The sequence below is a fragment of the Fusarium poae genome, chromosome 4 (genome assembly GCF_019609905.1).
Source record: "Fusarium poae strain DAOMC 252244 chromosome 4, whole genome shotgun sequence".
NCBI classification, from domain to species: domain Eukaryota; kingdom Fungi; phylum Ascomycota; class Sordariomycetes; order Hypocreales; family Nectriaceae; genus Fusarium; species Fusarium poae.
Window position 1 is genome coordinate 3,556,381 of NC_058402.1, and position 13,358 is coordinate 3,569,738.

Consider the following 13,358-nt stretch of genomic DNA (forward strand, 5'->3'; position numbering starts at 1 on the left):
AGGATTTAAACCCTAGTCTTATAAAAATAAGGTCTAAGCTTTACTAAGTAATTAATTATTATATATTCCTATATACTAACTTAAACCTACTTAAATATAATATCCTTATATTAATATAATATATTAACTATCTTAAAAAGCTTTATAGATTAATCTTTCTAAATATATACTTTTAATAAAAGAAAAGGCCCTTTAATTTAACTTTACTTTATAAAAGTAATTAGCAGTATAGCCTTTATTTTAGCTCTAAAGAGTTAAAGTATTTAATACTATACTTATAATTAAGGCATAAACCTTTATATTAACTAGATAGAGATAGTTTAATATTCTAAGGAAAAGAAAAAAAAGTATTTAAAGAGTATTTATAATTAATATTAGTATTTATACTCCTTTAAAATATAAACCTAGGGATTATAGCCTTTAATCTTTAGGCTAAATTAAAAAAATTATTAATACTCTTTTTAATAAAGATATTAAATATAATTAATATTTATAAGGCTTAATTAAAGTTACTATAATAATAATAAGATTATAATATAGTAAAGAAAAGCCTTTATATTTAAATACTACTTATAATAAAAAACTTATAATATAATTAAAAGAGCTTAATTCCCTTTTATAATTAAACTTATAATATATAATTAAAGAAGGAAATAAAGCCTCTTTATATTACTTTAATAAGGAATATATTATACTTACTATTAAATAATAAAGTATTTATTACTTAAAATTTAATACTTTTTTAAAAGATTAATAAGAATTAGAATATAATACCTAGATAAATATAGAAAGTAATCTTAAAGATAATTATATATTTACCTTAATATTACCTATAGTATTATAATAATTTAATATTAAATTAATTATAGTATAGACTAGATTATCTTAATAAATACTAGCCTAATTTACTTTTATCTATTTTAAAGGAAATAATAACCTTCCTTTTATTATTAATATAGTAAAGAATAATTAATAATGCTTTTCTCTATATAATTTAAACTAGATAAATAATAATATTAAGTTTATTTTAGTCTATAAGAGAGATATAATTACCTAAGGAATTAGATTCTATTAATTAATTAATAAATACTTTATTAAAGTAATATTAAAGACTATAACTATATAAGATTATAATATTATAATATAAATCTAATAACTTATTTTTTATAATATTAATAAATATATATTAGTTTATAACCTTTTATCTCTTTTTTATACTTAAATATCTTACTTAATCTACTTTTTATAGTAATAAAAAGAAATTATAAAAGTATTTTAAATATACTCTATAACCTAGGGTAACTAAGCCTTATTAAAGACTACTTATTATTTAAATATCCTCTTTAAATTAAAAATAGCTAGACTTTCTATTTAATTATAATAAATTAATTTACTAGGTATTAATAATTAGTAATACCTTAATTATTTAAATATCCTAGAATAAACTATAAAATATATATAAGACTATACTAATAAATACTATTATAACCTAGATTAGAATTATAATTAATAATTAAATATTTAAAAATAAATAGCTATTAATACCCTTTCTATTAGTAACTTTTTTAAGAAGATTTAAAAGGAAGTATTTAAAGTATTTAATTCTAAATATCTTAATAATTAATATAATTAGAGATTTATTATAACTTTTAGTAAAAAGAGTATTTATATTAATATATTTATATTTTATAAATACTTATTAGTATTTAAATACTATAGTAAGGATTATCTTAATAATAGCTATATCTTTATATTAACTAGAGAAATAAATACCTAGTTAATATTTAAAATAGATAGATATAAGAGAAAAAAGGTTTTAAACTCTATAATTTTTAACTTTATAAAAATTCTTATATATTACTTTAAATATCTAGATAATAAGCTTTAGGCTACTTTATATTCTAATCTATATACTCTCTAGCTTATTAAGAAGAATATTACCTTATCTTAATAAGCTTAATAAAAAGTAAATCTAGCTAAATAGCTAGAATACTCTAGTAAAGTATTTATTCTTTTTACTATTTTTACTATAATTAACTCTAAAGTTAACTATTTTCTCCTATATCTTAATAAGAATATCTAATTAATAGACTTTAATTATACCTATAAGAACTATTATTATACTATTATATAAATAGCTAACTAAGACTTCCCTAAGTTTAACTCTAACTATAATTAGTAATATAAAAGTAGTTTTTATAGGAATAAGTATTAAAATAATAATTAAAGCTATAATAATTAAAAAGATTTTTACTATTTAAATAGGTATTAAAGTAGCTATTAAAGAGATAAGTAAAGTTATAATTAATAATATAATAATAAGTATAATAAGAAATAAACTAAGAAGTAAGATAAGTTTAAATAAGATAATTAATATATTTAATTATATAAAAAAGATTATATTTAAGAAAAAAAGAAGATTTATTTTAAGAAGTACTATCTTATTATAGAAAATAATACTTTAAAAGATATATTTAATATATAACTAGACTATAACTATTATAATAATAGATATAAGTCTAATAATAATTATTTAATTAGCTTAGTATTATTATAAAGAGCTTATTTTAGCTTTATAATTACTAAATAAGATTTATTAAATATCTTAAGAGAAGATACTTTCTTATTAACCTTTATATTAAAAATATATAAATATAAAATATATAACTATATATTTATTATAAGAGCTTTACTATAGGAATACTTAAGAGTATAAATATATATTTTACTTATCTAGCTCTTAAGTAAAAACGCTCTTACTAAGACTAAGTATTATATTTATTATTAATAAGATTTCTTATCTTATAATAAGCTATACTGCTATATTAAAAATAGCTATAATAGTATAAGTTATTATTATTAATAGATTATAAATACTATTGCCTAAGATTACCTTAATACTACTAATAATACTATAAGTAGTAGTATTATTAATCTAAGTCAGGAGAACTAGGAAGTTATTACTTTTAATATATAGAATATAACTTAATTCCTTATATTTATTATATATAAAATTAATAGGAATTATATTTACTTAAGATTCTAAGTCTATAGTAAATATAAAGGTCTTTTTATTACTATTTATATAAATACTAACTATAAGAAACCTATTATTAGCTAGGCCTAATTAAATACTTTAAATTATAAGATTAAGAAGAAGAAATTAATATATATTAAAGGTATTAATAATAAAGTAAGTAAACTTTATAATAAATAGGCTATATTTTCCTTCTATATTAATAGTATTTATAAGAATAGAAATAATATTAATATAATTAAATTTAAATATAGTACTTAGGTCTAGAATAGAATATTATTATTATTATTAGCTACTTTCCTTAGAAATAGTTAAATAGTACCTTATAGTATTAATATTATAAATATAATATAATGCCTTAATTATATTTTACTAGGAGATTTCTATATCCTTTTTTAAGTTATATAATTTATTAAAAAGGTATTATAATAAGTATAAGTAATTTATATTATAATAATCCTAGTTAGAGAGTCCTGCCTTATTCTAGTTTCCTAGAAAGAAGTTCCTAAAGGATATCCTTATATATTCTATAGATTACTAATAACTATAGTTAATAGTCTTATAGATATTATTAGCCCCTTAGGCATTATAATTACTAATAATATAGATTTTAATATTTATATATCTTAAAAGTAAAAGCTTAAAAATCTTAAAGAATATAAAGAATAGTAATTATATCTAGCTTTTATATAGAAATTAGTATTTATAGCCTTTATAATAGCTAATATAATTATCTCCTTAATAGGTTTAAAAAAGGAACCTATTTAAGGTCTATAAATAGATATATAAGTATTATTATTAGCTAAGTTTACTTTATTTTTTGCCTTTAAGGCTATTACCTTTAGTATTAATAACCTAGAAATAAGAAACTTAATATATAAAATTATAATATTAAAGTTAATTATATATAAGCAGCTAAGAACTATATTTAATACTATTATAACTAATATTATAAGAGCTTAGAAAAACTAGTATAATTAAAGATACTAGCTATTAATAGCGCTTACTAGATTCTTAGAAAAGGAATTAAATATATTTACTAATATATCTATTATTAAAGATAATATTAACCTAGTTATTAATACTATAAACTTACTAGGTCTCTATAGACTTCTCTATAAGGTTTAAGTATAATAATAGCTAGATTTACTTAAGATTATTATAAGCAATAGTATTTATATCTATAATAATAAATTACCCTTTATATAATAAGCTAACTAGCTTATATATAAATTCTCTACTATATAAATTAATAAAGGTCTTATTTATATTAATAAGAATAATAAGATAACTATCCCCTTTATAGATAACTAGTATAAATATAAGGTATTTTAATAACCTTATACTTATAGTATAAAGAATAAAGAATTTATTAATAAAATATTTAATATACTATATTATAAAAGATATATAAAATAGGTCTAATAACTTACCCCCTTTATAGCCCTAGTATTTATAGTATAAAAAAAAGTTAATAGTAAACTAAAAGTATATATAATTATTAACCTATAAGTACTTAATAAAGTTACTATACTTAATTACTATCCTTTACTTAAATAAAAAGATATTATTAGTGCCTTATAGAGAGTAATATATATTTCTACTATAAATATATTTACCTTTTTCTATTAATTTAAAGTTAAATTAAAACATTATAACTGCTTTATTATTATAAATTATTAAAGACTTAAGAGATTAATAGTTATATTAATAGGTTTTTATAATTCCTTAGTATATATATAGAGATATATAAATTATTTACTTTATTCTTTCTAAAGATTCTATTAAGCCTTTATTAATAATATTATTATTTTCTTATAATTAATAATTAAATACTTTAAATATCTTTAAACTCTATTTACTCTATTTAAGTCTAAAAATCTTATTATTAATCTAAAGAAAAACTAGCTTAAATATCTAAATACTTATATTCTTAGCTTTAGAGTTAATACCCTTAGTCTATTAATAATAGCCAAGAGAGTAATAATATTTACTACCTTTAAATTCCTAATATAATTAATAGCTCTAGAATAATATATTAAAGTAATTAATTATATTAAGCATTTAATTCTATACTATATAAAACTTATTAAATTACTTTAATAATAAAAAGTTACTTTACTAGCTAAAAATTATTAAAATAGTAAAATTATAAATAATAATAAAAGATAGAAAATAGCTTATACTAAAATAACTTATTATAACCTTATACTTAAAGAGTTAATATCCTTTAAAGCAGTTTAATTTAAAATTACCTTTAGTAAAAGAATATTTTATCTAGACTTTATTAAATAATTATTTCTTTAGATTAATATTAATCTTTAATAAGGCTTTAGTACTATTCTTTACTATATTAAAGATAGTTATATATAGAAAGAAAATATTTATATTCTAGCTAATATTATCTTATCTATATACTTTTTAAGTTATACTTTATTATTAGCTAAATATAAATATAAACTAATTAAGCTTAAAATAGCCTGCCTTATCTAGGCTATATATTGCCTTAAGGCTTAAATTAAATTATTTAAAAGATCTTTAATAGTCTTTATTAACTACTTTGCAATTAAACCTATTATTAAGAAAATAATACTTAAGATATCTAGCGCTAATTAAATAAACTAAAGGCTTATTAACACTTTTATTTACTTATTTAAATATAATTTATATATTTTCTATATCCTAGGGAAAAAAAACTTTATTCTTAATACTTTAAATTAACTAAAAGCTAAGAAATTAAATAAAAATATTAACTAGATAAAACTAGATTACTTAGTATTAAATAATATACTTATTAATATTAAAGCTATAATAGTATTAAAAATAAAAGCTTACTTCTTAATAGGATATATTAATAATAATAAGTATAAACCTATAATTAAAATAATCCTATTTAATAGTAAGCTTATTACTATAAATATTTTAAATAGTAAGGTTATTATTAATACTTTTAAGCCTAGGATTCCTTTTATCCTATAGTAAAGACTACTTTATAATTATAATAATAAGGGAATATATAGACTTTATATTCCCTATAAAATAATACTAAAAACCCTAATAATAATATATAATAATAAGTATTATTTTAAAATTAAAAGAATAACCTAAGAACTATTTAGCCTATTTATTTATAACCTTTTATATTAAATTAAAAAGTATATCTATATTTATAAAATATATTACTTAAGTTAAATTAATTAATAAAAATAAATTAATAATTATATACTTATTTAACTACCTACTTAATTAATATATACTATTATAATAGATTTTATTATTAAATTATTACCTATTCCTTTAAAAGGCTCCCTATAGGCTATAGATAGTTTTAATCTCTTTAATTAACTAATAATAATTATTTATATAATTAATAAAAGGAACTTATTAATTCCTAGTTATTTTACTTATTTTACTAAAGACTAAGTAATTACTTTAATTAGATTCTTTATATTAACTAATTAGGGAATACTTTAAATTATTATCTTAAATAGAAATAGGTAATTTAATAGTTCTTTTTAATAATCTTTATAAGAAGAATTTAATTATAAGTTAATTATAACTATAGCTTATTATTTTAAAGTTAATAGATTATTAAAATAAAAAAACTAAACTATTAAAATTATATTATACTTTTATTATATTAAGAACTTTAAAGCTAATTAGAATTATTTATTATTAAATTTATAGTTTAATCTAAATAAAGTACTTAATATTAATATAAGTATATTTACCTAGGAATATCTCTATAGATTTAAATTAAATAATGCCCTTAACTTTCTTAATAATAATAAAAAAGTATTTAATTTATTATTCTTTTAAAAGACTATTTAATAAAATGCCTAATTAGTATTTAACTTTATAGCTATAAGGGGAAAGAAAGTCTATAATAAAAAATATTAACTTATTATCCTTAAAGTTAATAATAAAGTATACCTTTAACTATATAATAATTATTATCTGCCTAGGAAATTACTATATAAGTAATTATAATAATAAATAGGCCTTTTCTATATTAAGTAAATAGTTAATAATCTAGCCTATAAACTTAAACTCTCTTTTAATTAAATAATATATTTAATTATCTTAGTTAAATACTTAATATCTATATATATTAATAACTTTACTAAAGAAGAATCTAGCCTTATTAAAAAAGACTTAAATAATAAAGAATAATATAAAATTAACTTTTTAACTAAATATTAAGTATATTGCCTTAAGTATAATAGTATACTATTTAAAGGATTTATAATATAATAGAAAGGTTAAAGCCTTAAGTATAATACTTAGATTAAAATATTAAATATTAATAAGGGTATTATTATTAAATATTATATAAAATACTTAAAGGAATTTAAAGATAATAGAAAGTATTATAATAGATAATAAAAGAAATTACTTAAGAAGAAATAATTAATTAATTAATTCCTATATAATAGATATATATATAGTACTAAGGACTATATTAGCTTCCTTTAAGGCTAGTATATAATATATAATAATTTTAAGAGGAAAGATTATTATATATGCTTATATAAGCTAGTTATATAAGTATAAGTAGATCTCTAAGACCTCTTAGTTTAAGACCTGCTCTTATAATAATAAAAGAATCATCCTCTTTCTTACCTATTAATATTATATTACCCTTGTAATTCTGTATTATTATTAGTCTTTTTTAAATACTTTTTACTTTCTTTTATATATTCCTTTAATATTTTTATAATACCTTTATAATATAAAAAGAATATTATTACTTATAAATATATTATTAATATATAATTCTAATATATTATTATTTTTACTTTAAATAATATTTTTTATATATATTATTTTTATTTTATAAAAAATACTTTAATTAAAACTATAAAGAAACCTTATAATTAAAAACCTATTAAAGTCTTTTTATTTCTATATAAATTCTTTTTCTTTATATTCTTATATTATAATTACTATATTAATAAAGAATATATATATAAACTATAAATAACTTAATATAGTTTCTTATATAACTTAAGGATTAATTTAATAAAGATAATATATATTCTCTTTTAGCTAGAAATACTATTAACCTTTTCTTTTTAAATAAATATATTTATTATTTCTATATTATAATAAATAATATAAATTTAAATCTTAATTTAATTTAATATTTATTCTTTATTAATATTTATTAAAAATTAATAAAAATTACCTTAAATCTTTAAAAGGCCTTTAATATTTATTTCTTTACTTATACTTAGGAATATTAATTAAGTTCTACTTATAATAAATATATTAATTATATTAATTACTATATATATATTTTAAGCTATTATTAACTTTTTACTATTTAAAATAGACTTTATTTTATTAATCTTATAAATATACTTTCTTTAGGGATTTTTAAATCTATTTTATTAATAATTTATTATAATATAAAGTTACTATTTAAGACTAATATAATCTTCCCTATTTAAAGCTATTTAACTCTATATATTCTATTTAGCTAATAGCCTTTAAGGGCTATTTAAATAGTTTAACTATTACTTTAAATAAAAATACTTAAATTAATAATAATAACTAGGTTATTTAAACCCTAGAGGAAATTCTTATTTAAATTCTTAATATTTTCTATAGTATTTAAAGGATTATTTAAGTTATTATTTTTAGTAATTAAGTTTAATTTAATAGTTTTTATTTTATATTTTTAGCTTTTTAAGCTTTTTTTATACTTTAATATTAATATTATTTACTTTTAAAGTACTTTTTAGTATATTTTATTTAAATTATAAAGTTATTTATAAATAACTTTTTATTCTTTCTTAAAGTTTATATTTATTTTATTTTACTTTTTCTTATAATACTTTTAAAAGCTTTTAATAATCTTTAAAGTATATATTATATTACTTTTATTTATTTATTAATTATATTTATATAGCTAGTCTTTTTATTTAATTAAAAAGTAAATAATCTTTTTAATCTTTTTCTATATAAATATACTTTTAATTTCCTATTTATTTTTATTTTTTTTTAAGTTTAATATTAAAAGTATATTTTCTTTATCTCTAGCTTATTTTTATTAAAATTTAAAGAGGCTAATATAAAATATATTATAAATCTTATTATACTTTTTAAATAATATAAATTAATATATTTATTTTCTTATTTTCTTAAGGATTTAAAATAATTTAATAAAATAAAGTATTAATTTCTTTTTTTTTCCTTTAAATTTAATATTCTTAATAAATAGCTTAACTAATTATCCCTTTTTAAGTAATATCTTTATATATTTTCTATTATAATATTTATTTTAAGCCTTAATAGTATTTTACTATTAAATCTTTATCTTTTCCTATAGATTTTAAAGCTTACTTAATCTAAGATTTATTTCTAGTATTTTCCTTTTTATAATTAAATCTTTTTAATAAATATAAAAATTAATATTATATTTAAAAAGTATAAAAAATAAAGATATTTTTATTATAATACTCTTTATATTATTATAAGTAAACTTAACTATATATAGTAAAGCTATTTAATTTATTTAATCTTTAGCTATAAAGTATTAAAAATAGTATTTAAATATTTAATTTATATATTCTATTTATTTATTAATTTAAAGGTAAAATACTATTAATAGCCTCTATAGTATATATAATTTATAATAAAGATTTAATTAAAAGGTACTTATAAATATAGCTTTTTAATTAAAAATAATACTATTTAATAAGCTATAATATAGCTTAATTTCCTTATAAAATAAAGTTATTAGCTTTAAAGTATTAATTTTTAATAATATAAAGAAAAAGAAATAGTATTTTAAGAATTAATTTATAATTATAAGGATAATATTAATATATTTATCCTTATATATAATAAGAGGTAATTTAATAATAAAGTCTATTAATAGCTATAATATAAGTTAAGAAGGTATTAAAAGTAATTTAAAATAGCTATAAGGCCTATATCCAGAGGTAATTACTTTTTAATATACTTTATATATCTTAATATATTTATAAATATCTTTCTTTATATTTACTTAATATAGTTTTTATTATAATAAATAAAAAGTTTAATTTACTTTAAAGTAATTTACTAAGAGGTTATTATAATAAATAGTTAAAAGCTTATTATATAAGGCTATATTCTTAAGTATAAATATTTAATTCTTATACTTTAAAAGTCTATTTATACTTATAGTCTATTTAATTAGTTTTTAAAAGTAATTTTTCTATAATATAATAATCTTATATTTATAAGTCTTTTAATTTATTTTCTATAGAAAGATAATAATATTTAATAAAGACTTTAATACTATTAATTAGTAAATAGATTTATTAATAAGAGGTAATTAATTATTAAGTATAAATATTTAAAGTATAATAGCTTTAGTTTATTTATTTTAATATTTTAAGTTTAATAGTTTTTTTATACTTTCTCTTAAGAGAGTTAATACCTTCTTAAGTATTAATAGATTTATAAGTATTTCTTATTATTAACTTTTAAATTAAGTAATTATTTAAATCTTTATTATTCTAGTTTATAGTATAAAGATTAATTCTTAATTCTAGGGTTATTTTCCTTTATATTTAGACTTTCTTAAAGATCTATTAATAAAGTTTATTTTTCTTATATAATATTTAATAATAAAGTTATATAAAATAAGATATAAGTATTATTTAGCTTATTTTCTATTTAACTATAAGTTCTTTATAAACCTTTATAAGTTATAGTAATTACTTAAGATCTTTATTTAATATAAGGCCTTTTTAAGGTAATATTATTAATATTTAAAGGATTTTATAATAATAAATAGCTTATAATTTAAAGTATTATAATTAAGTTCTATAGCTTTAAACTTATATAATTAAAATATAATAGAGTATTAATTACTATTTTTATTAAGTTAAAATAGAATCCTAGCTATTATAAAACCTAAAGTATTTATTTCTATATAAATCTTTTTCTTAAGGTTAAAGTAATATAGTAAAGAGGCTTTTTAAAATATATTAACTAAAGATTAAAATACTTTTTTTTCCTTTTTATTAAGAATTATATTTCTTAGTTTTTTATTATTTTTACTCTTTTTTATTAAGGCTATAAGGGAATTAATAATATTTAAATATTTATAAATAAAATACTAATAGAAATTATAAAATTCTAGAAATATTTATATTTTATAAAAAGTCTTTAATTCTTTTTAATTATAAATAGTCTTTACTTATAAAAGATCTATTAAAATACCTTTAATAAATAGTATAAACCCTAGGTATTTTACTTTAAATTAATAGAAACTATACTTACTAGGTTTAATATAAAGCTTTATTTTTTTTTATTTTTTTAAGTATAAATTAAATATATTTAATATATTCTTTTTAAATCTTTAAAAAAATAAATATATTATTTAAATATATAATATAAATAGTATTAATTAGGCCTAAAAAAGCTTAATATATATAATATTAAAATATAGCTAAAGTATTAATTAGTTTAAATAGTATAACTATATATTTAAAATAGCTATAATAAGTATAAAATATTATTTTCTACTTATTTTCTTTTATAATTCTAATTTTATAGTAAATATCCTTAATATTAATTTTAAAAAAGTATTTTATTCTTTAGATTTTATTAAAAATCTCTATTACTAGGGATAAAGAATATTAATTCTTTATTAATACTTTATTAAGCCTTTTATAGTCTATATAAAGATATAAAATACTATCTTTTTTAAGTATAAATAAGATTAAGGCCTTAATAAAGCTTTATAAAGGATAAATATATCTTATAGCTAGATTATTATTAAGATATTAATATAATTTATTTAATTCTATTTAAGATAATAAATAAATAGGTCTATATAAAGATAATTTTCCTAGAATAAGTTTAATATTATAATTAATAAGTTTATAATTTAATATTATAGTTACTTTTTTTAATAAAAAGATATTAATAAAGTCTTAAAGCTCTTTTAGTATTTTAAGGCTAGCTTAAGGCTTATCTTCTTTATTATAAGAAATAATTATTACTTTTTTAATATTAATAATAATAAAGACTTTTACTTTATTTTAATATTCTTATTTAAATTATTATAATTTAAAGATTTTTACTTTTTACTATTTATATTTAAATTACTATTTACCTAGAGAATAATTTATAATAATATTAAGATCTTTTAAAGTATTCTCTTTTAATAAGAAAGATTCTTTAATAAGATTTAAGTTCTTTTTAATTTTAATATATATATAAATAATCCTTTTAACTTTCTTATTATAATCCTTTAGTATAATTAGTATAAGCTAGGTATATTTTATTTATAGTAATATATTACTAATAATATAGAAAAAAGGCTTATTAACCTTAATAAGTTTAAGTCTTTATAAAATAATAAACTATTTACTAATTAAATTAGCTTTTATATTTAAATCTAAGATTATCTTTATATTAAAGGTCTTTTAATTATAAATTAAATATAAAGTAATAAAAGCTCTTTTAATTTAAAGTTTTAAAAGTATAATTAATAAATAAGTTATTTTATTAACTATTTCCTTTTTCTTTAATAATTTTAAATAGAATAATTATTTTTCTTAAGGTATTAAGAAGTAAAATATTCCTTATTATTATAATTATAATAAATAAATTACTTTCTTATTTTTAAATTAATAAGGTTTTTCTATTTTATAGAGTATTAATACTTTATTAACTTAAATACTTAAGGGCTTTAAGTATAATTCTTAAAGTTATTTTATAATTAATAAGATTTTTAATTACTTTAGTTTTAATATCTCTTTTAATTTTTATTAAATTAATTAAATATTAATTTTTCTAATTATTTTTTATTTTTACTTTTTATAAAGTCTTAAAAGTATATAATTAATATAATTATTATTTTATAAATATTTAAAATCTTAAGAGAATATAAAGAAATATACTTTTAAAAAGATAAAAACAGTTTAATATAAAATAATAATACTTATTATCTCTTAAAAGGCTATAAAAAATTCTTCTTAATAAAGTTTAAATATTAATAAAAGTCTTAAAAAAATTAATTTTTTTATTACTTTATATACTCTAGCTATTTTATTAATAAAGGTTTATAATTAATAGAGTTTTTAATTAAGAAAAATAATTATTCTTTAAAAGCTTTTTAATTTTCCTTAGTATTTTTATAGAGGCTTTTAAGGAATTTATTAAGATATTAATTTTATCTTATTTTTCCTTTTATATTTATATTATTTAAAGTAATAAAAATCTTCTTATAATCTTTTTAATAATATTTCTTTATATCTATAAAGGCTTAAGCTAGATTATTTAATTATATATCTCTTTTTTAAAAAATAATAAA